This window comes from Mustelus asterias, chromosome 11 (assembly GCF_964213995.1).
Source record: "Mustelus asterias chromosome 11, sMusAst1.hap1.1, whole genome shotgun sequence".
Taxonomy (NCBI): Eukaryota; Metazoa; Chordata; class Chondrichthyes; order Carcharhiniformes; family Triakidae; genus Mustelus; species Mustelus asterias.
Genome location: NC_135811.1, coordinates 51,291,420 through 51,315,974, shown reverse-complemented (window position 1 = coordinate 51,315,974; position 24,555 = coordinate 51,291,420). Strand labels below are relative to the sequence as shown.

General features: G+C 43.1%; 1 protein-coding gene across 2 annotated transcripts in view; it reads right to left on the bottom strand.

Moving 5' to 3' along the window:
* prkg1b (protein kinase cGMP-dependent 1b) overlaps nt 1-24,555 on the bottom strand; it is a 722,012-nt gene that overhangs the window by 596,602 nt on the left and 100,855 nt on the right. The gene's annotated exons all lie outside the window — the stretch shown is intronic.

Below are 24,555 nucleotides of genomic sequence, written 5' to 3'. Positions count from 1 at the left end.
TCCAGCATTTTCTCTTTTGGTTTCAGATTCCAGCATCCACAGTAATTTGCTTTTATCAAGGATATCAAAGATTTCTTGCTGTAAAGAAGTTTGAGAGCTCCATCAAACAATAAACAATTAATATTGCTTATGAGATGTTACATACAATTAATGTGGTGTAGGCTTCAATAAAATAGACTCGAGACTGAGGATAAAGGTTTAAAAGGTCAATGTATCCATCTACATTGCTTCATTATTTACAATAACCTGATGGTAATTAACTTGCTTTCAGCTTGAATAATGTGCTAGAATCTCAGTACAATATAAATCATCAACTATTACGCAACAAACTATCAAAGAGACCCATCATACGAAGAACAAAGAAAATTACAGCACAAGAACAGGCCTTTTGGCCCTTCAAGCCTTCACCGACCATGCCACCCGACTGAAATAAAAACCCCTACCCTTCCAGGGACCATATCCCTCTATTTCCATCCTATTCATGTATTTGTCAAGAAAAAGTCACTTGGCAATATATTTTACTGAAATAAAAATGACTGTAAATAAGACTAAAAGCCCACGTTTACATGCAGTGATACAATGCATTGTATAAATGACAACAATAGCATGGAGAATAAATCAGACATTAATCCAGTGTAATTGTTTTAACTGGGTACAAACCACTGCTACACCATTTCAAAAGATGTAAGCAATGCCAAAAGCCACAAGAACACACTGATGGACAGTGACCAACCTGTACGATTCAAAGAGTGGACAAGTTCGTACTGCTGCCTCACAGTGCCAGGGATCCAGGGTTCAATTCCAGCCTTGGGTGACTATGTGGAGTTTGACACACCCGGGTGCTCCGATTCCCCCCCAGAGTCCAAAGATGTGCAGGTTAGGTGGATTGGCCATACTAAATTACCCCTTAGTGTCCGAAGATATATGGAGGTTAGGGGGATTAGTGTGGTAAAATACATGGAGTTACAGGGATAGGGCCTGGGTAAGAGTTGGTGCAGACTCAATGGGCCGAATGATCTCTTTCTACACTGCAGTAGGGATTCTGTGATTCTATGATATATATTCTAAGGCACTGTGTCACACTTGCAGTAAGGAGTTGTGCAGGAATCTCAAAGACCAAAGTGAAGACATTGAAAGGCAATGTGAACTATTCTCCAAGGTAGAATAAATTCAGGGCTGACCAAATCGAACAAAAGCTGCAGCACAAATAGCCTATAGATTCTTGAGTTCCGTTAGTATTACAGTTCTGAACACATGTATGCATGAACTACTATCAATAAATGGAATATCAGCTTGTAGAAGGAACTTGCATTTACATGGTGCCCCACATTTCTCAAAAATATCAAAATGGTGCCATGGCTGAGAAGGTTAAATTATGATGACAGCACAAACTTAGTTTGTATTGGCTTGAGTAAAGGAGACTGAACTGTTAATTAAAATGTCGAAAGCATTGATAGGGTAAATAAGAAGAAACAATTTTCTGTGGTGCGGAATGAAGAACAGTGGCTTAACCTTAACGTTTATAGATAGGCCACTCAGGAGTGAAATCAGGAGGTGCCTTCGCACACAGTAAAAACGTGGAACTTTCTTCCCCAACATATTGTGAATGCTGCGATAATTGCAGCTTTCAAGACAGGGATTATTTTTGTTAAGTCAATATATCATGCACGCCGGACATTCTCTCTTCCACCTTCTTCCATCGGGAAAAAGATACAAAAGTCTGAGGTCACGTAGCAACCGACTCAAGAACAGCTTCTTCCCTGCTGCCATCAGGCTTTTGAATGGACCTACCTCGCATTAAGTTGATCTTTCTCTACACCCTAGCTATGACTGTAACACTACATTCTGCACTCTCTCCTTTCCTTCTCTATGAATGGTATGCTTTGTCTGCATAGGGTGCAAGAAATAATATTTTTCACTATACACTAATACATGTGACAATAATAAATCAAATCAAATATCAATGGATATGAAGTAAAGGTGGGAAAATAAGAGTTGGAGTGTAATAAACCATGATCACTGCTCCATCTAATTTCTCTGATGTACGCAACTTGTTTGTTGCACTGTTGCCCCTTTAAGATTGCTGCGCGTGACGCTTGTGCGCAGTCTAAAGCGTGCATTGAACACTCATGTTGTTTGTTCCCTGCATGGTAACTCCCAAACTGTCGCACACCAATGCAGCTTAGAGGGAACCTTGTTCATGATTAAGTTGAATAGCATCACAGGTTCAAGGGGCTGAGTGGCCCACCCCTGTTCCAAACGTTCATACATCACTAGACTCGCACGCAAGGCATTACTTTGCTGTAATGCAAGTGAATATTGAATTTCATCTTCCAAGTATATACGCTGTTTACAAAATATTTGCTTAGCCCTCATTTAAATGAAGGTAAACGCCAATAGACAGATCCATTTATCCTGTTAAAATATTAAATTTTGAACTGTTTATCTCCACATAGGATGTTATGAAACATTTTTATTGGAAAATTATCCTTTGGAGAATTTGCATTTCCTGCCTGGACTCCCACTTACGATAACAGCTTCATTAGAATTGTCAATAATTCCCCAAGAACAAGACATGCTGCAACTAATGAAAAGTCAGACTGTAATTAATGCCGGTCCCAAAGGAAACTATATGCATCTGAAATATTCAGGGAACAAAACAGTCACCAGCTGAATTGCTCTGAAACTTTATTCCCGGAATTCTCTGATCTTCCACACCCCACCACTGCTGCCAGCGAGAACGGAGAATTTGGCACTCAGCAAAAACTCCATTCACTGCAGCGGGACTGGAGAATCCCAGCGAGGTTGGAGAATTCCAGCCTGTAACTACAATCCAGAAAGCCATTAGAACAATTAAAACAACCTCTCATTTAACTCAATTTTACTCAGTGAATTCAAACCTATCTGACACAATGTGATTCAGTGGGCGCTGCAATAAAACACTCATCATGAATAAGGGCAGTGGGACACTAAATTAGAAACTAAAATAGTGACTGCTTTAACTTTTTCTGTTCATTCATGGGACATGGGCATCGATGGCTGGCCGGCATTTATTGCCATTGGAGGGCAGTTGAGAGTCAACCACTTTGCTGTGGTTCTGGAGTCACATGTGAGCCAGATCAAAGAACAAAGAACAAAGAAAATTACAGCACAGGAACAGGCCCTTTGGCCCTCCAAGCTGGCACTGACCATGCTGCCCGACTGAACTAAAACCCCCTACCCTTCTGGGGACCATATCCCTTTATTCCCATCCTATTCATGTATCTGTCAAGACGCCCCTTAAAAGTCACTACCGTATCCGCTTCCACTACCTCCCCCGGCAACGAGTTCCAGGCACCCACCACTCTCTGTGTAAAAAACGTGCCTCGTACATCTTTAAACCTTGCCCTTCATACCTTAAACATACGCCCCCTAGTAATTGACTCTTCCACTCTGGGAAAAAGCTTCTGACTATCCACTCTGTCTATGCTCCTCATATATCTTGTAGACTTCTATCAGGTCACCCCTCAACCTCTGTCGTTCTAGTGAGAACAAACCAAGTTTCTCCAACCCCTCCTCATAGCTCCTGCTTTCCATACCAGGCAACATCCTGGTAAATTTTTTCTGTACCCTCTCCAAAGCCTCCACATCCTTCTGGTAGTGTGGCGACCAGAATTGAACACTATATTCCAAGTGCGGCCTAACTAACGTTCTATAAAGCTGCAACATGATTTGCCAATTTTTAAACTCAATGCCCCAGCCGATGAAGGCAAGCATGCCATATGTCTTTTTGACTACTTTCTCCACCTGCATTGCCACTTTCAGTGACCTGTGTACCTGTACACTCAGATCCCTCTGCCTATCAATGCTCTTAAGGGTTCTGCCATTTACTGTATATTTCCTATCTGTATTAGACCTTCCAAAATGCATTACCTCACATTTGTCCGGATTAAACTCCATCTGCCATCTCTCCGCCCAAGTCTCCAACCGACCTACATCCTGCGGTATCCTCTGATGGTCCTCATCGCTATCCGCAAATCCACCAACCTTTGTGTCGTCCGCAAACTTACTAATCAAACCAGTTATTTTTTCCTCCAAACATTTATATATATTACAAAGAGCAAAGGTCCCGGCACTGATCCCTGAGGAACGCACTTGTCACAGCCCTCCATTCAGAAATGCACCCTTCCACTGATACCCTCTGTCTTCTAAGACTGAGCCAGTTCTGTAACCACTTTGCCAGCAAGGTCAGACCATGATCTCATGCGACTTCACCTTCTGCACCAGTCTGCCATGAGGGACCTTGTCAAAGGCCTTACTGAAGTAAGGACGGTAGATTTCCTTCCCTAAAGGACATTAGTGAACCAGATGGGTTTTTCTCACAATCAACAGTGGTTTCATAGTCATCAGTAGATTCTTAATTCCAGATATTTTGTATTGAATTCAAATTCCACCATCTGCCGTGGATTCGAACCCGGGTCCCCAGAACATTAGCTGAGTTTCTGGATGAATAATCTGGCGATAATACCACTAGGCCATCGCCTATTGTGCTGGGATGTGGGGGAGAGTAGGGTCTCCTTCATTTCACACGCATGAAGTTTCCAATTTGGATTGGGTTGTGAGAAAGTAGCGCAGGGGAAAAGCAATTCCCCCATGGGGAGACTGTACAGAAAACAAAAACAAGCAAATCAATCCACTCACTGCCATTTCTCAATAGGTGCTTACAGAGCATTGAAGTGAAGGCTTGTGGGCAGATGTGCATCGCTTCTCTCTGAGGACCAAGGAGTTTTATATGCAGAGCCTGCAGATGGAGCGTAAATCCTTTAAATAGGGTCAGAGAAAAGGGCAGGGGCAGTAGCAGTGTAAAAATCCCGACATCAGGTTTCCTTGCTAATTAACAAGATACTGCAATGTTATTGCTATCCAGTGTGTTCCAGCAATGGGCGGTGCCAGCTAATCCAAAATGCTGGGTAATGGGGAGTTACATCAGGCTGGACACAACACAAGGCACTGCTTGCTCTGTCTTTGACAGGTTGAGTGGGTGAGTGGAAGCAGCTGGGCAGTTAAGGGCCTGTACCTTGTACCTAACTGGCAAATAATCCCTTTTAAACATCGGGGATAGACTATTGAATAGCCACATAATTGTCATCAATAAACCTCCAGCAAATGCAGCAGTGAAGCAATACAGGGCAGTTACAGATAGGGTGAAGAGAAAGATATGCTCAATATATATAGGACCATTCGAAAGTCTGATGGAGAGCAGGAATGGAGAAGTGGAAAAATGGAAGTGAGAGAGAAGGATGATAAAATGGATGAATGAGAAGAAACAAAATGAAATAAAATAAATGGGAATGGGGTGAAGGTGGAGGGGAGAGTTCATCCTCTGAAGTTGTTGAGCTCAACGTTCATTCCGGAAGGCTGTAAAGTGCCCAATCTGAAGATGAGGTGCTGTTCCTGCATTGGACATCACTAGAACATTGCAAAAGGCTAAGGACGGGCATGTAGACAGGAGAGCAGGGTGGTGTGTTGAAGGGGCAAGTGACAGGAAGGTCTGGGTCTTGCTTGCAGACCGACCGAAGGTGTTCAGCAAAGCGGTCACCCAGTCTGCGTTTGGTCTCTCCGATGTAGAGTAGACCGCACTGGGAGCATCGAATAGATTGAAGGAGGTGCATTTGAAGCACTGCTTCACCTGAAAGGGGTGTTTAGGACCTGGGACGGTGATCAAGGAGGAAATAAAGAGCAGGTGTTGCACTTCCTGCGGTTGCTTGTGACACTGAGGAAAAACAGTTGAGAGGTGATTTGATGAGAAAATGTGGCTTGTGTCTTCATTGGCTGAACGTTTTAAGGGCCCTAAGTGTTTAAGAAAGATCCATCGGTCAAAAAGAAGCGAACTTCAGCAGTAGACCAGGCGAGTGTGAAAACAGACAGATTGCTGTGTGGGATCTGAGAGATGTGCACTTCCCAAAGGCTCAGATATGTCTAGGCCAAGACAAAATAAGCTGGATGCCAAAGTCAGCATTTGGTCAGATGCTTGGAATGTTGATGGGCAGATAGGTGCCAGAGCGTGGGAAGACAAAGGTGTCAAGGGATTGACTTGGTTTGTGCCAGGCACGGATATTTCAATACCATCTTGTGTAATTAGGTTGTCCAAGACAAAGCAGGTTGCAAATGGGATAAATGGGTCCTCGTAGACTCTGTTGTGAAAGGGAAGTATGTAAAAGAAGAATTCCCTGGACCGGGGAGAGAGTTATTGGGGTCAAGGAGGTTTGGGTCTATCTGGCAAACTATCACTCAAAGGAGAACAGGGATGGAGGAGGGACCACATCTACACATTGCATTGACTGGTGTGACCAGTCAGTGATAATGTGGAGGTGACACTTGGTAATGCTGCTGCATTTTAACATTGCTGTCCAGACATTAACATGCGGCAGGTCAAGCGGATATGGAATAAAATATAATCACTGTCACTAATAAAGGCTATCACTTTTGAATGATTTCAGAACATGGGAAAAGAGGAATAAAATGTCTGATACCCCAAATTCCAACAATGCAACTAGGTTGTCTTGATGGTTGATTATTAAAATATTATTGTTCACTATTGGTGGAATCAATTCTAGGGCACATGGCCGCCCATCTCCGGGAGAGTAGTGAAGTAGTTGAGGGCTGAGTATGGATAATTCTTGTTTTATGTGCCAGGGACACGCAGTTTGAGAATCTTGCTAATGACTTGGTCTCATGAGACCAGAGGGTGACTCATACAAAAAAGCAGTTGATTGAGTTCAAATACAGACTGACCTGGGCAAGTTTCCATTTTAGAATAAACATCTATTGCAGTACACAGCCTAAATGTGCACACAGCGTGGAGACCTGAGAGAGGAAAAGCTCCAGGAAGAGAAGGAGAAGTTAAACAAACGGTATACCAAAGCAAAGGAACAGTGGACTTTAGAACGCCAGGGACCGGTGGACAAATGGACTGATCTTAAAGTACATTGAAACATCTACAGGTGAGCACCGTAACTGTACCAGCGCTGAGGGCCCAGCAAAGAAAGGAACAAAACCAATAGTTAGAGGCCCCCGTTGGAAACCTTGAGCAGGATTTGGAGATTGCCCCTGTGCTATAAAGAACTAATGTTAAATATGTAAATATTGAGTCTATGTCATCAGTGATTTAAGATCACATGACAACAGTGTGTTGCGAGATAATGCTATGTAGAGTCTAATGTTAAGCATGCACTGTACCTACTGATATAATGATCAATACAGGGTAAAGTTTACCAACAGCCTTGCCTCCAGCTTTATCTATAAATGCAGACTATGCACAACCCATTTAAGACCCACAACAATGATAACAGGGCACAAAGCACACCTCCAGGTGAAGGCTAGCCAGCCCACACTGGAAGCTGCATTTAAGCTAAAGACTTCTGAGCCACAGGTCAGCTGAGGTAGCATGATGTTGTGATTTTGGTTGTAACTACATTCCCAGGAGTACACTGGAGGGCAAGGGCAGTATAGTACAATGGGGATGATAATAACAGTGGGATTTAGCTGGAGATCCCACTGCAGGGAGAGCACGGTGGCTTTACACCAAGGTTCAGTCATTCAGAATACAGAAATGGGTGCACCAGACACCATTACTGAGGCAGTGATGGCTTAATGTCTCGGAGCACAAGAGGCCAAGACCCTGTCTAGAGAGTTAATGACTATTAAAATTGGTGGCCATCCCATCAAAACAAAGGTGTAGAGATGCCGGCGTTGGACTGGGGTGGGCACAGTAAGAAGTCTCACAGCACCAGGTCCAACGGGTTTATTTGGAATCACGAGCTTTTGGCGCACTGCTCCTTCATTCACCTGAAGGAGCAGCGCTCCGAAAGCTCATGATTCCAAATAAACCTGTTGGACTTTAATCTGATGTTGTGAGACTTCTTACTGTACCTATCAAAACAGACACCACGATCAAAACATGCATCATGGATGGTGTTGTATTACAGGGAAGTGTGAAGTTATTCACTTTGGTGTCAGAATTAAAAGGTAGAATGTTTTTCAAAGGTGAGAAACTTGTAAGTGTTGATGTTCAAAGAGACTGGGGTGGGCTGGTGAAAGGAATGTAGAAAGTTAGTATGCAGGTGCAGCAAGCAATTAGGAAGGAAAATGGTAAATTGGCCTTTATGTCAAAGGAATTGGCTACAAGAATAAAGATGTCTTCCTACAGTTGTACAGGGCATTGGTGAGACCATTTCGGAATACTAGGTGCAGTTTTGATCTCCACATTGAATAAAGGATATATTTGTATTGGAGGCAGTACAGTGAATGTTCACTCGACTGGTCTCTGAGGTGAGGGGGTTGTGCTATGATGAGAAGCAGATTGAATTGGGTTTATTTTCTCTGGAGTTTAGAAGAATGAGAGGTGACCTCAGTGTAACCTACAAAATTCTGAAGGGGCTTGATGGGGTAGATGGGAGGGATCATTTCCACTGGTCGGGGAATCTAAAGCATGGGGCACAGTCTCAGGATAAGGGACCGATAATTTAGGATTGAGCTGAGGAGAAATCTCTCCACTCAAGGGGATGTGAATTTTTGGAATTCTCTACCCCAGAGGGTTGTGGATGCTTCATTATTGAATACATTTAAGGCTGGGATAGATGGACGTCTGGTCTCTCAGGGAATTATGGGATATGTGGAGCAGGTGGGAGTTGAAGCCCAAGTTCAGCCACAATTGTACTGAATGGTGGGGGAGGCTCGATAGCTTGTGTGGTCTAATCCTGTTCCTATTTCTTAAGTTCTTATGTAAAGCTTCACACTGTGCACAAAACTCCAGCTGTGGCCTCACCAGCATTTTACACAATTCCATCATTGCCTCCTGCTTTTATATTCAATACCTCGCCCAATAAAGGAAAGCATTCCATATGCTTTCTTGACCACCTTATGCACTTGTCCTACCACCTTAAAGGACCTGTGAACATGCACTCCAAGGTCTCTCACTTCCTCAGCCCCTCTCAATATCTTCCCGTTTATTGAGTATTCCCTTACTTTGTTTGCCTTCTTCCCAAATGCATTACCTCACACTTTTCAGGATTGAATGCCTTTGGCCACTTCCATGCCCACTCAACCAAACTATTGAGATCATTCTGGAGTTGACAGCTATCCTTTTGCTACCCAGTCAGTTTTTGTGCTATCTGCAAATTCCCCAATCATGCCACTCACATTTAGGTCTAAATCATTAATATATACAACAAACAGAAAGGGCCCCAAACTCAACCCTGTGGAATGCCACTGGAAACTGTTTTCCATTCACAAAAACACCCATTAACCTTTACCCTTTTTTCCTGTCACTGAGGCAATTTTGGATTCAACCTGCCACCTTTTCATGTACCCCATGAGATCTCACTTTTCTGACCAATCTGCCATATGGGACCTTGTCAAATGCTTTATTGTAACCCATGTAGACAACATCCATTGCACTCTCCTCATTAATCCCTCCTTGTTATTGTCTCAAAAAATTCTATTAAGTTAGTAAGACACGATCTATCCCTCGCAAAACCATGCTGAGTGTGCCTGATCAATCCATGCCTTTCTGGGTAAATGTATGCTGCCTCTCGGAATTATTTCCAATAATTTGCCCATCATTCAAGGCAGACTGACCGGCCTATAGTTTACAGGCCTGTCCCTCACACCTTTATAAAATAATGGCACAATGCATGCGGTAAATTGGGCCAATTGCACCCTGAAAACAATGCTGAAAAGATCTTACACAGAGCAACCTGCACAATGGGTTAGACTTTCCTACCCATGTGCCCGATAGTGACTCGATCCTTGCCTCATTCCAACATGGCATATCCCCTGATCGGGAGAGTGTGGGTAGAGTAATGTGAACCTTGGAACAGCTACATAAAACCTAACTCAGCATGAAAGCTAACTGGTTTAGGAGATAACCTGTAGCTCTGACAGTTGGTGATGACATTAGCACAACCAATGAGTGTAGCAAAGCGCCGAGGCAAAACAAAACAGCACGTGAAAAGTTATTTTGATAAAAAAGTGAACTTTGAATATGAGATCATGGTCATGAGATATAACGAAAAAGGAGCCCTAATCTCGATGAGTTCCTGTACATCTGCCATATTTATATTAATGATGTCCTACTGGATAGCAAGATATTGAATATAAATATTGTAATATTTTTAAATCATTCATTGTGCTGATCTTGTGATCCATGAAAACACGTAAACAGATTCAGACCATCACTGGTTACTGTCTTGTATCGTCTCTTCTCAAATCTCTGAAGATGCAAAGAATTGACTTTTGCTGACTTGTATTAAATGGTATAAAGGGCCATTCACAACATACAATTCAATAATGACTCAGGCCAATGATTATTGTGACTCTTAAACAATATGGTATCAGTCATTCACCCAAGAAAATACGAATCCCTATAAAATTGCTCAAGTATTAAAGTGAATAATGTGTCCACAGTTGATTGAAATCAACAGAATATAATGAATGAACTCCAATGAAAAACATGTACAGTGGGGATAATCTGACAGCAAACTTTAATCCAAGTCTATTTTTAACTATGTAGTAACTACTGTCATATAAACAAAATGGTCCCTGTGATGACTATTTTAACATGATAATAATATCATAATAGCTCCAGAAAATGAATAATGTTTCATAGCCTAATCCATCAGAATGACAGAAACTTGCAGTGGCACCAATGAAGCTAATTACCATTAGTGAAAGAATAAACATGGCATTAGTCACAAGAAATGTCTAATTGCCAAAGCGTAAAAGGCAATTAGAAGTAAAACACATTTTAATTATAATGCCATGGCTGTCACAAATAGAATAATCTGTAAATTTAATCAAACCATTTTATTCATTAAACATCAGTAGCAAACTCAATGGAGAAACTGGCGGAGATGGCTTCTTCTCAATATACAAGTGGTAACCTCAGGCATGATCCAAGGCTCCATTATTCCTCAGACGCATGGTGCAATTCAACAGAATTTTCTAAGGTTTAAGACAGGAGCAGAATTAGGCCATTTGGCCCATTGAGCCCACTCCGCCATTCGATCATGGCTGATATGCTCCTCATCCTCATTTTCCTACCTTCCCCCCATAACCCTTCAACCCATTACCAATTAAAAATCTGTCTAACTCCTCCTTAAATTTACTCACTGTCCCAACATCCACCGCACTTTGGGGTAGCGAATTCCACAGATTCACAACCCTTTGGGAGAAGTAGTTTCTCCTCCCTCTGCTTTAAATTTGGTACTCCTTATCCTAAGACTATGACCTCTCGTCCTAGAATGCCCCACCAGCAGAAGCATCCGCTCCACGTCTACTTTATCCATACCTTTTATCATCTTGAATACCTCAATTTGATCTCCCCTCATCCTTCTAAATTCCAGAGAGTATCGGCCTAAACTGTTCAATCTTTCTTCATACGACAAATCCCTCATCTCTGGAATCAATCTAGTGAACCTCCTCTGAACTGCCTCCAATGCCACTACATCTTTCCTCAAATACGGGGACCAAAACTGTGCACAATACCCCAGGTGCGGCCTCACCAATGCCGTGTGTAATTGCAACAATACTTCCTTACCTTTATATTCTATTCCTTTAGCTATAAATGCCAACATTCCATTCGCTTTCTTTATTATCTGCTGTACCTGCATACTAGTTTTCTGTGACTCATGAATGAGGACACCCAGATCCCTCTGCATTGGAGCGCCCCAAAGTCTCTCCCCATTTAGATAATAAGTCGCCTTCCCATTTTTGCGACCAAAATGCATGGCCTCACACTTATCCACGTTAAACTCCATCTGCCACATTATGGCCCACTCTCCTAACCTATCTATATCTATTTGTAAGGTTCTTCTTTCCTCATTGCAACTTACTGTCCTGCCTATTTTTGTGTCATCTGCAAATTTGGCTATAGAGCCTTCTATCCCTGTATCCAAGTCATTAATATAGATTGTAAATAGCTGGGGCATGTACAGTGGTATGTGTCCAGCTTCTGCATTGCTATAGTGAAGCTCAGCTTCATTCTCCTGTCTCTATCCTCTATTCTACAACTGTTGCTCTACTATTGGACTGTTATGTACGGACCAGACGTTGTTCCAACTAAACACTAGCAAGACTGAAGCCAACTTTGCCAACTCACGTCAGAAATTGTCACTCAGTTCCATTGCTTTGCTCAGTCTCTGCTCAATGGGGCACAGCCTCAGTGTCCTTCCCAAACCTAAGCTGATTTTCAACATCCACTTCCAACCCATTATCAAGATTACATATTTTGCTTCCAGAATATTATCCACTTCGATCTTAATCTCACCTCACTCGTCACTGGAACACTCACCTATTGCCATCATCAGACCTGATCGTTCCAAAAGCCAACCAAGCGAAAGCAATTCACCCAGAACTTCACCCGCCACATCACAGTCCATATCAAAACTCGGTCACCCATTAATGCTCTTTTCATTGCTCTCCCCTGCACTAACTCTCCAACCACTAGTCTAATTATTTCTAAATCTTTTTTCTCATTTATAAACTGGCTTATGCAACTCCCTCCAGCCCTGTATCCGAACTCATATCTTCTGCTCTACTGAGTCTACAGGGCAAGTGTTAGTGGCAGAACCTTCAGCAACCATGGTTCTGCACACATTCACTATGTACCTAAAACTTGTCTTGTCACTTTTCTCCAACCATACTTTTGGCCACCTTCCTTCATTCCTTACTCAATTCCCACTCAATGCTCGGCAAGTTCCTCGATGTGAATTCCTCTCAGTGCCTTGAGATATTTAATTGCATTAATGGTGTTCTATTCTAAACTGGGCGGCACGGTGGCACAGTGGTTAGCACTGCTGCCTCAGGACGCCAGGGACCCGGGTTCAATTCTGGTCTCCGGTCACTGTCTGTATGGAGTTTGTACTTTCTCCTCGTGTCTGTGTGGGTTTCCTCCAGGTGCTCCGGTTTCTTCCCACAGTCCAAAGATGTGCAGGTTAGGTTGATGGCCATGCTAAATTGTCCCTTAGAGTCAGGGGGATAAGCCGGGTAAATGTGAGGGAATAGGGGCTTGGATGGGATTGTGGTCAGTGCAGACTCAATGGGCCAATGGCCTCCTTCTGCACTGTAGGATTCTATGATTCTAGTTTTAAAGTTTATTTATTAATGTCACAAGTAGGCTTACATTAACACTGCAATGAGGTTACTGTTAAAATCCCCCAGTCGCCACACTCTGGCATCTATTCGGGTACACTGAGGAAGAATTTAGCATGGCCAATGCACCTAACCAGCACGTCTTTTGAACTGTGGGGAAAAACCAGAGCACCCGGAGGAAACCCAAGCAGACATGAGGAGAACGTGCAGACTCTTCACAGACAGTGACTCAAGACGGGAATCGAACCTGGGTCCCTGGCACTGTGAGGCAGCAGTGTTAACCACTGTGCCACCCTTACTATGCCTAAACTGAAGAAATCTGGGAAACTATGAAGGAGATTGTAACAATTATAATGCTTACCAAAGCAGTGATCACCCTCAGACATTTATTGTTGTTGATACTTCTCTTGCAATCAATGAAAAACATGCCACGATGGGTTTAAAGCACACACGCCAGTAAAATCATGTTAGAGCTTGGCTGAGAGGGAATGGACAGGCTGCGTTCAAGAAATAAAGAAAAGGTCAAAATGGCTATTTTCTGCTAATTCAGCGATCTGCCCAGAAAATTTGGTTAATCAAAGGGAGGGATGTTACATTAGAATCACAATCATTCTGAGGGAGGGCAAAATGAAGGCAGCCAATGGGTTAGCTGTAGATGTTTTGAAACCCAAACCTAACCTGCACATCTTGGCCATGCTACATTGACCCTAGTGTCAGGGCGATTAGCAAGGTAAATACGGGAATAGGGCCTGGATGGGATTGTGATCTGTGCAGACTCAATGGGCCGAATGGCCTCTTGCACTGTAGGGATTCTATGATTCTATGAAGCAACATCCTTTTTACTCTCCATGGTTCCGGACATGAATTATCAAGCTAAATGCTATTCCTCAAATGAAACGATTTCTGTTAACAAGCCTGCAGGTGTATTTTGAAAGGTGTTAAGTAGAAGATCAGCCATGATCTCACTGGCTAGCAGGGCAGGCCCGAAGGGCTGTATGGCCTACTCCTGCCCCTATTTCTTATGTTCTTTATCAACCGAGATCTAACAAAAGTAGCCAAGACCATAGATGGAAAAGTGATATTACTTAGTTTTTAAAGATTATTAGAAAGTATAGAATTTACAGAACTTGAAGCCATTCAGCTCATTATGCCTGGGTCAGTGTTAGTTTTTACTGGAGCTATGTATTCTAAGCCTGTTCCAATGCCCTTTCCTGTTTTTATATTCTTCCTTTATAAAACTTAATTCATATCCCTTTTAAAGGTCACTTTCACTTCTAATAAATCATGTTCTGATGCTTCTTCAAATGCAAATATTTATTTCAACTTGCCCATTTTAAAGATACTCCGGAGTTTAATCTCTCTGATTCGCCAAGCATCTGAGATAAAGGCTTTCATAGTTTGAACAAACTCTATTAGATCACCATCCAACTTTTGTTGCCTCTGTGTACAATGAGCCTTCCTTACTGCCAAGCGTAATTTCTGGGTATCATCCACTGGACCTTTGCTGCACCTTCTCCATGACTCAATATACTTCTTATGCTGGAGTACCAAAAGCCACATGCAATATTTAAGCTTAAGTTTTATTAGTGTTCCAAGTAGGTTTACATTAATACTGCAATGAAATTACTGTGAAAATCCCCTAGTCGCCACACTCCAGCGCCTGTTCGGGTACACTGAGGGAGAATTTAGTATGGCCAATGCACCTAACCAGCACGTCTTTCAGACTGTGGGAGGCACAGTGAGTAGTCTCACAACGCCAGGTTAAAGTCCAACAGGTTTATTTGGTAGCATGAGCTTTCGGAGCACTGCCCCTTCATCAGGTGAGTGGGCAACACTCCGAAAGCTTGTGCTACCAAATAAACCTGTTGGACTTTAACCTGGTGTTGTGAGACTACTTACTGTGCCTACCCCAGTCCAACGTCGGCAACTCCACATCAAGACTGTGGGAGTAAACTGGATCATCCAGAGGAAATCCACGCAGACATGGGGAGAACGTGCAGACTCTGCAATGACAGTGACCCAAGCCGGGAATCGAACTTGGGCCCCTGGTGCTGTGAGGCAGCAGTGCTAACTATTGTGCCACCATGTCACCCTAGATTCCATCTACCCTAACTGATGCTTTGCATAAGAATCATAGAAACCCTACAGTGCAGAAGGAGGCCATTCGGCCCATCGAGTCTGCACCGAACACAATCCCACCCAGGCCCTACCCCCACATATTTACCCACTAATCCCACTAACCTACGCATCACAGGACTCTAAGGGGCAATTTTAACCTGGCCAATCAACCTAACCCGCACATCTTTGGACTGTGGGAGGAAACCGGAGCACCCGGAGGAAACCCACGCAGACACGAGGAGAATGTGCAAACTCCACACAGACAGTGACCCGAGCCGGGAATTGAACCCGGGACCCTGGAGCTGTGAAGCAGCAGTACTAACCACTGTGCTACCGTGCCGCCCTTTTCTATCATTTCCTTAGTTGCGCATTCAATACCTCTCTTTATAAAACTTAAAAATCCATTTGCATTTTTCCACCTGTATTGCGACCTACAATTATCTATATCTGTGCTCTGTTAGAAAGAATGATTTTGCATCTTTATTACAAGTTAAATAGCTAGGAACCTGCCCAATGTACTGTTAAGTATCAATTTAAAGCTGCGAGCTTTAAAATTACATCTGTCACAATCAAACGGATATGACTAGAAACAAAAAAAGATTTTCTATAATAAACCTGATAAAGCAAGTTAAAATCCAAAACTGTAGCTCTTTTTTATTGTTCTGTCTTGACTTTAATAGTTCCAATTTATCTAATGTATCATGAATGAATATTCCAGATGGGTTTATATTAGGCTTTCAACTGGATAGCAGTTGCATTTTCGCTAAACAATAAAATGCTTCAACAGTAAATGGCAATACATATGGGAGCATGCATTGTTTGAAGTATATGACAAGGCAATAACACATTGATCAATTACAATGGTGTCAAACTGAGAACTAAAATTAATCTGTCTGATGAACATTATCTTGGCATTTAGATAGATTGAATCTTTGAAAAACACTCTAACCTATACTGCCATGCAGAATTCTTCCAAGTGAGGCGCTCAGATTAATTCTTGATGTCATTTTAAGAGGCAGCCTTCAGAACACGGGGAATTTTTCAATCAGGTAAAATTTTACAATTTGTATTGCACAAGTTATTTTTATCACATACCAACTCTTGATTGTTGATACCCAACGAAAAACCATTTTGAAACTTTCTCCATTGGGCAGCATGATGGCACTGCGGCCTCACAGCACCACGGACAATTCTGACCTTGGGAGACTGTCTGTGTGGAGTTTGCACATTCTCCCCATGTCTGCGTGGGTTTCCACCCGGGTCCCTCCCACACTCCAAGGATGTGCAAGTTAGGTGGATTGGCCATGCTAAATTGTCTCTTTAGTGTCCAACAGCACAGTGGCAAAGTAGTTAGTGCTGCTGCCTCACAACGCCAGGGGTCCAGGTCCAATTCCTGGCTTGGGTCACTGTCTGCATGGAGTCTGCACGTTCTCCCTGTGTCTGCGTGGGTTTCCTCCGGGTGTTCCGGTTTCCTCCCACAGTCCAAAAGACATGCTGGTTAGGTGTACTTGCCATACTAAATTCTCCCTCAGTGCACCCGAACAGATGCCAGAGTGTGGCGACTGGAGATTTTCACAGCAACTTCATTGCAGTGTTAATGTAAGCCTACTTGTGACAATAATAAATAAACTTTAAAACTTTAAATGTGTAGGTTAGGTGGATTGACCAGGATAAATGCACAGGATTACAGTGATAGGGCAGAGGGGAAGGGCAGGGTGAGAAGCTCTTTCGGAGAGTCAGTACAGATGATGGGATGAATGGCTTTCCTTTAGCATCATAGGGAGTCTATGATTCGATGTGATTATGGTGGTGTGAAAACTGCCTTGGTTAATTTTCTGGATTGCCACTGAGATTCACAGCACCATCCTTTGCTTTGAGGCTATATGTTGATAACCGTTTACAGCCAAATTCAACATTTTGTTGCATGAAGAGGAATACCAAGCAACAACCTTAGCAACGATTACCTCTGAGGTGGTAGACTCTCTCTTGTATCCGGTTAGGGGTACAAAGGGCTGGATATGAGCACAACAAGACTCAAGTCTTATCAAGAGTTAAAAGTTATCAATGGCAAAAAAATAACATTCTGAATGTCAGAGCCCAAGGTGAGATTCCACAAACTCAACACTTCCAGCAAAGGGCAAGTCCCAATGAGTAGTGATCAAGGAATCACAAGTTTACAGTCCATGATTTTCCATCCATTTTTAATTAACAAGTACACAAGAGTTATGAAAGAAAGACTTGCATTTACATTGCACTTTTCATGATGATATGTTTCAAAGCACTTTACAGCCAATTAATTTGTTTTTGAAGTATAATGTTAGGGACCAGGTCAGAAACCACAAGGTATGTTATGAAGCCCAACTAGACCCCAACTATACTATTTATTTTGGCATTAGTATGAGGGTAAGGTGTTTCACTCCAGTTGTGATTCTATTGACCCACTAGGAAGCTTTTATCAAAATAAACTTTGTTTAACAATACAGTTTAACTGTAATGAATTAATTAGCTTAACTTTTACCAATTGAAATACTTAAACATGACAAGATACAATTCCTAACTGCTAACCTATCTCTATTAGTTCCAATTTAAGCAATATTCCTCATAAATTTAAACTCCTCTTCAAAATCAGTTAGCAAACAACATGTGCTACATGCTGGTACATGGGCTGCTAGTCCTCAAGTCTCCAGAACACCTCTGGAGAGAGATATCTATGTTCTAGCAATCCCAAACAGCAGAACTCCTGAGAGAAAAAGTGACCTTTTGCTCCTTGCAGACCCAAGCAGAAACTGTCTGCTTTTTCTCTGTTAGCTTAGCTCCTCCTCTGTCAATCAACCTATTCAATCCCTACTCTGAAACCCCATGGAACAATCCAAAAAATAAACAAAACTGCATTAGCTCAGATTAAAACAAACACCCCAATATTTAGGATCAATTATTCGTCTACATTCTCAGCATGTGGGCTGCCAGGAGCAGACAAATTGGCATTGTTTAAACAGAGCAGGCTCTTAAACATAACCTTCACCAGAACCATGATAGAAATACATTTCTTAAAGGCACAGTATCGTCACAAGTAGTCATTGCTGCAATGTCCAAAACATGACAGCCAATCTTGTGCACAGCAAGCTCCTACGAGGAGCAATGTGATCATGACGAGATGATTTGATTTTGATAAATAGCGGCCAAGACACCAGGGTGTAAATCTTTTGCGAAATAGCGCATCCATCCAAACAGGCAGGTGGGGCCTCAATTCAGTGTCTCATCCAAAAGATAGCACCTCTAACAATGCAACACACCGACAGTACTGCACTGGAGAGTCAATCTCGATTTTTACACAGACATGCTGGACTGAGAGTTGTAACACCGGAACTTTGTAACACAGAAGCGAGGGGGCAGCCAACTGAGTCAGAGCTGACACAATAAATAATAACGCAGATTAACATACCTAGTTCATCCCTGATTTAGCTCCAGGAGTAGACCTTTCAGCCCCTCGAGGTTGAGTTAAATTGGATCAGGCTGATATCTTAACTCCATATACCTGCCTTGGTCCCAGTTCCCTTAAACACCTTTGCATAACAAAAATCACACTTTCAATTGCTCACCCTTTCATAATTTTCAATTGATCCAGCCTCAGTTGTTTTGTGGCGAGAGAATGCTGGATTTCCACTGCCCTTTGTGGCAAGAAGTGCTTCCCGTCAACATCCTGGAACAGCCCGGGTCTAATTGTAATCATGTGACCCTTTGTTCTGGATTTCCCCACCAGACAAAGTGCCCTATCAACTCCTTCAATCATCTTAGAGGCCTCAATCAAATCACCGCTTAATCCTCCCTCCTCAAGGATCGAGGCACACATAATTTAACCTCTTTGGGAGTTTATGGCTCTTAATCAGCAAGAGCAAAGTGGAACTGCAGGTACAGATTTTCTAAAGCAGAACTCCAAAGGCTTTGTGAATCACAAACATTCCCAGAGACAAGAACTGCTGACACTCAATAAACGAAGAACAATACAGCACAGGAACAGGCCCTTTGGCCCACCAAGCCTGTGCAGAAAAACAGTTTCTATCCCTCTGTTCGCCTTCTGTTCATGCATCTGTCAAGATACACCTTGAATGTTGTCAACATGCCTGCTTCCACCACCTCCACTGGCAGTGCATTCCAGGTACCCACCACCCTCTTTCCCCACACGTCTCCCCTATACTTACCACTTCTCACCTTAAACTTGTGCTGTCTTGTAGTCGACCCTTCGACCCAGGATAAAAGCCTCTGACTCTCCACCCTACCTATGCCTCTCTTAATTTTGTAGACTTCTATCAGGTCACCCTCAGCCTCCATCTTTCCAGTGAAAACAAACCGAGTTTATCCAACCTCTTCTCATACCTAAAACCCTCCAGACTCGGCAACATCCTGGTAAACCTTCTTTGCACCCTCTCCAAAACATTCACGTCCTTCTGATAGTGTGGTGACCAGAACTGCACACAATATTCCAAATTGTGGCCTAACTAAAGTTTTATACAGCTGTAACATAACTTGCCAACTTTTATACTCGGTGCCCTGGCCGATGAAAACAAGCATGCTGCATGCCTTCTTGACCACCTTATCCGCCTGTGCTGCCACTTTCAGGGATCCGTGAACCTGCACACCCAGATCCCTCTGCATGTCAATGCTGCTAAAGGTTCTGCCATTTACTGTATAATTCGCACCCGACTTTGACCTGACAACACAAGCCGGGAACATCATATAGATCTTGCTGCTATTTTCCCATCTTCCACTGTTTAAAACGCTCATTCCTAATTATGTATTTGGTACCTGGGTTACCTCTGTTAGTTTTTTAAATGATTCAATAATATAAAACTAAACACATTTTATCATTTCCTTGACTTTTGCATGCTGCCAATGGAGAGGGTGCAGAGGAGATTTATCAGAATACTGGGCTGGAAGGTTTGAACGATGAGGAAAGATTGGATAGACAAGGGCTGTTTTCCTTGGAGTAGTGAAGGTTGAGAGGGGACCTGTTAGAGGTGTATAAAATTATGAGGGGCAAAGATAGGGTGAATAGAAAGGCACTTTTTCGATTAGTAGAGGGGTTAATAACCAGGGGGCATAGATTTAAGGTAAGAGGTGAAAGGGTAAGAGAGGAGTTGAAGAGAAACCTTTTCACTCAGAGGGTGGTGGGAGTCTGGAACTCACTGTCTGAAAGGGTGGTTGTGTCAGAAACTCTTGTAACATTTAAGAAGTATTTAGATGTTCATTGTGCTGCTGCAAATCCAGGACTATGGGCCAAGTGCCAGACTATTGTTGTAGTCAGATCTTTGCTGACCAACATGGGCAGGATGGGCTGAATGGCCTCCTCTGTGCTGTAACTGTTTATGAATTTATGAATTAATATATTCTCTCAGGTTTTCAAATCTGTACTTATGCCGATGGATGTGAACATTGCATTCAAGTACCACATCTAATCTGGGCAGGGTTTATTTCTTAGGTGGGCAGGCTCTTTCTTGTACCCTGTCAGGAGTACAAGAGGCTGGAAGAGTCTAACCAAATGTGAGCACAACAGGCTGAAGTTTTATCAAGAATTAAAAGGCAAAACAATTTTCCCCTCATCTACAGCATGTTTCACCACCCCCTTCCCGACACTAATTGCTGGCATCAGACGATTGGGGCCTTCCCAATGGGTACCCCGGCATGCCCCATTCCTCATTATGCTCCACTCCTGCACAATCCCCCTGCACAACCCCCCCTTCATGACTCTCCTTGCACAACCTTCCTCCCCCCCACCCCGCACAATCCCTACGGAATAGCTCCCCCATCATAGCCCCCAACTCAGGCCCAACTGGCACTGCCAGGGTGCCAGGTGGGCACTGCTGGGTGCCAGGTAGACACTGCCATATCCCTGACCACCCGGGGGCTTTAATTGTCCCTGAGCTTCCCCCCGCCCCCCCCCCCCCCCCCCGCCCCGGCATGGCCATCGCTGCTAATGGAGAACAGTAGTGATTCTTGCCAGTTTGGGCTGGGCCCAAAGGTCGGAAGGTCCCGACAGCCCGGAGAATCCAGCATCAAACGGGCTATGCCTATTTAAATGCTGCTTTAAATATGCTAATCGGCCCCACGTTCTTTTTGGGTGTGATCTGGTTTGCGCCATTAGAAAGGGACTGGGAACGACTACAAACCATTTGGCGCCAGGCGCGGAACCGATTTGTAGGCCCGGACGCTATTTTCCGGGAGTAGCGCTATCTGTGCGGGCGCAGCAAGGTCGGAATATCGCCCCTGATGTCTTTACCCCATTCAAAGGTATGGAGTGGTGCAGTGTTTCACAAAGCCACAAGTGGAGGCTTTGAGCACATCCCAAGCTGCAACAAATTATAGCTGCAGCTCTCGCATTTCCAGTTGTTTGAAAAATAAATAAATTCAAACATTCTGACTGCAATTACACTAGTCCCTTCAATACCACAAACATTTCAAACAATAGAATATCAAAGAACCTTACAGCACAGGGTAATCTGCCTGTGCCACATCTTTGAAAGGACAATGTAATTCCGTCTCATTTCCTAGCCCTTTCTCTACAGCCGTGTAAATTCTCCGCTCTCAGATATATATCCAATTTCAATAAAGCAGAGGAGAATGTATCAGATTTTAATGACCGTGCTTCAACATTACATTGCTTTCTCAACCGATGTTTCAAAGCTTCTCAATTATTTGCCCCTCAGCAGAGAATAATCTAAAAGCGGCGTGTAACGTATTCATTCCCTGTATAAGGTGTATGAAAATCACACTTTTAAATCTGAATGTTTCTCTTTTTATTATTTTCCAGGATTAGATCATGAGTTCAAGGCCTTACTGCAGACAGAAACATATAATCCAGGCTGCCACTTCAGTAAAGCATTGAAGAGGTGCTGCATTATTAGACCTGCCATCTTTCAAGTGAGCTGATGAATCGAGACTGGGCTGCTGCTCAGGTGGGTGTAAAAGATCCCGTGGCACCATTTCAAGAACAAAAAGTTCCCTTGGCCAATGCTTTACAATTCACCCTTCGATCAACTCCCAACCGGATGTCCATTGCCTTGCTATGTATTAAATGTTCTTGACTAATATAGTCCACAATCATTTCTAGTTGATCATGTTCAATTTCTATGTGCACACTGTAAAGAACTAAGACCTGTATTTTTAAAAAATAAAATATATCAAGGTAGTATCATTGTTATCTCCAAAAATTTCAAACTGGACAAAGAGATAAAATGGTTGAATCTATGTCTGTCTGAACAAAAGGAAACTCACACATCGTTATCCTTGAAGAGTTACTAATAACACCCCCCCCAACTCCCGACCCCATCTCTGGGCTACACAGACCAAATTCAAAAAGATCAATACAAGGCTATCTGTATTTCATAACCTAGGTTAGCCAACAAGAGGTTGTTCATCTGCTGAGACAAAGGGTCCCACAACCTTCCTTTCAATTCTTAGTGTTTGGGACATTTAACAATCTTGGGGACGACATATGAGGGATGCACATTCTTTATCAAAGACATTGTGGGGAAGTGGATGCCATGTGACAAGGGCCTCTGGCTTATGGAACCAGTAATATTGCCTTGCTGTATTATAAAGTCTCGGTCTGCTTTTTATCATCTGACCAGCAGCTTCACAGACAAATGCTCTGGTTCACCTTTGGGGTCCTGATCCTATCTACACTGCTTCTTCTGGAAATTCTGCACCATTACCCTCAAGACTGATCATTTCTGCGTGCTTATCTCATCGTGTGACTTCAATGCCACTGGAAAAGTGAATGATACAGCATCGTTTTCAGCCCGCCAACCTCCTAGAAGGAATGCCTCACTGGACTTTGATTCTGGACTCTGGACCCCACGTGAACCCAGATTTATTTTCTCTGTGATCTCTGCACTGTAAATCCTTCTTTTCACTATCCCTCTCTTTACTGAGTGACTTTGCAACCCACCGTGTGTTCTGAGTGCATGCAAATAAACTAACCCTTTGAGCTCATCCTATCTCGAGTCTGCTGTGGATTACTAATAGAAAAGTGAATGGCACTAAAAGCGAGGGGTTGGGAAATACGTCACTGTTCATAAAGAGGGAAACAAATCAAAAGACCTTACTGGGTGGCGAGAGGAGAACTTATTGCTGTTTAAATTAACCCCCCCCTTTCTGACCATAACAATACTAACTGAAGTTCTTAGACTGCTGTTATACAGCAAATGGAGATTGGTAACTTTGGACAGTGGTGTGTGACAGTTGACTGGTTACCTTGCTCACTGTGGATCAAATGGAGGTTATCGACATAAGTGCCGATATTTTACAACCTCGCTCGGTCGAGGCTCGTAAAATCCCGCCTGAGGCCAATGGAGAATTCTGTTCTGTGAGCCATGCCCATCCCCAATCCGAGGTGAGGCATGGCGGTAAAATTCCGACCTATCTGTACATATGCACACTTGAATGTATTTGCTGAACTCCGCCCCCTTGGTGGCTAATCTCTAATGGTTGGAAATCACAATCGGACTCTCTGTGTCATCCGAGTGTTAAAAACCTTTGGGATAATTGAGGAGAATTTCACATTGTAGACTTGGAGATCACACCGGCACCTGGCTGGTGAGGTAGCTTCCATATCAAGGTACATCACAAGATTGAAAGTGTAATTGCAAACTTAATAACTTAAAAGTACTGTCAGCAACGGCTGCTTTCCTTAACTCTAGATTGGCTGTTCTCAACTAATGCTTATTATAATCTATTATTTTTAGGCTGCCAATAGCAACCAGTCAAACAGAACCAAGCACATCTTCAAATTGTTGAAATCTTTTTTTGCAGTAGGACTAAAAAAAAATGTTTTCCTTTTCCAGTGAACCAATACTGCACCTTTCACTGAAAAGACAAGTCTAATCTACTCAACTATCCTGGGACTGGGAATATAACTGGCAGGTAATAGCGTGAGGGAAGACAGGTGCCTCAATGGATGAGAACAATAATGAAAAGGCTGACTTGATTCGCATTTTCGTGAAACTTTGATCTCTTGTAATTTTTGAGAGAGCAATTACTGAGCAGCGAAACAGGGCATCTCATCGCAAACTGAAGGCCGGTGTGCTGAGTGCAGCACATTACATGTCATTAGTGGGAGCTGGACATTAGTGGGAGCTGGAAAGTGAGCAGGAAAGAAAGTATGATCTACACAGACCTTTGTACAACATTTGCTTCTCCAGCGAAAACTTTCAGAGGTTGATGGTGGTGCGGGGTGCGGGGGGGAGGGGGGGGCGGCAGCAGCAGACCGGGAGACCAGTGTCCCAGGTAATTGCAGAGGACCTCTCCTCA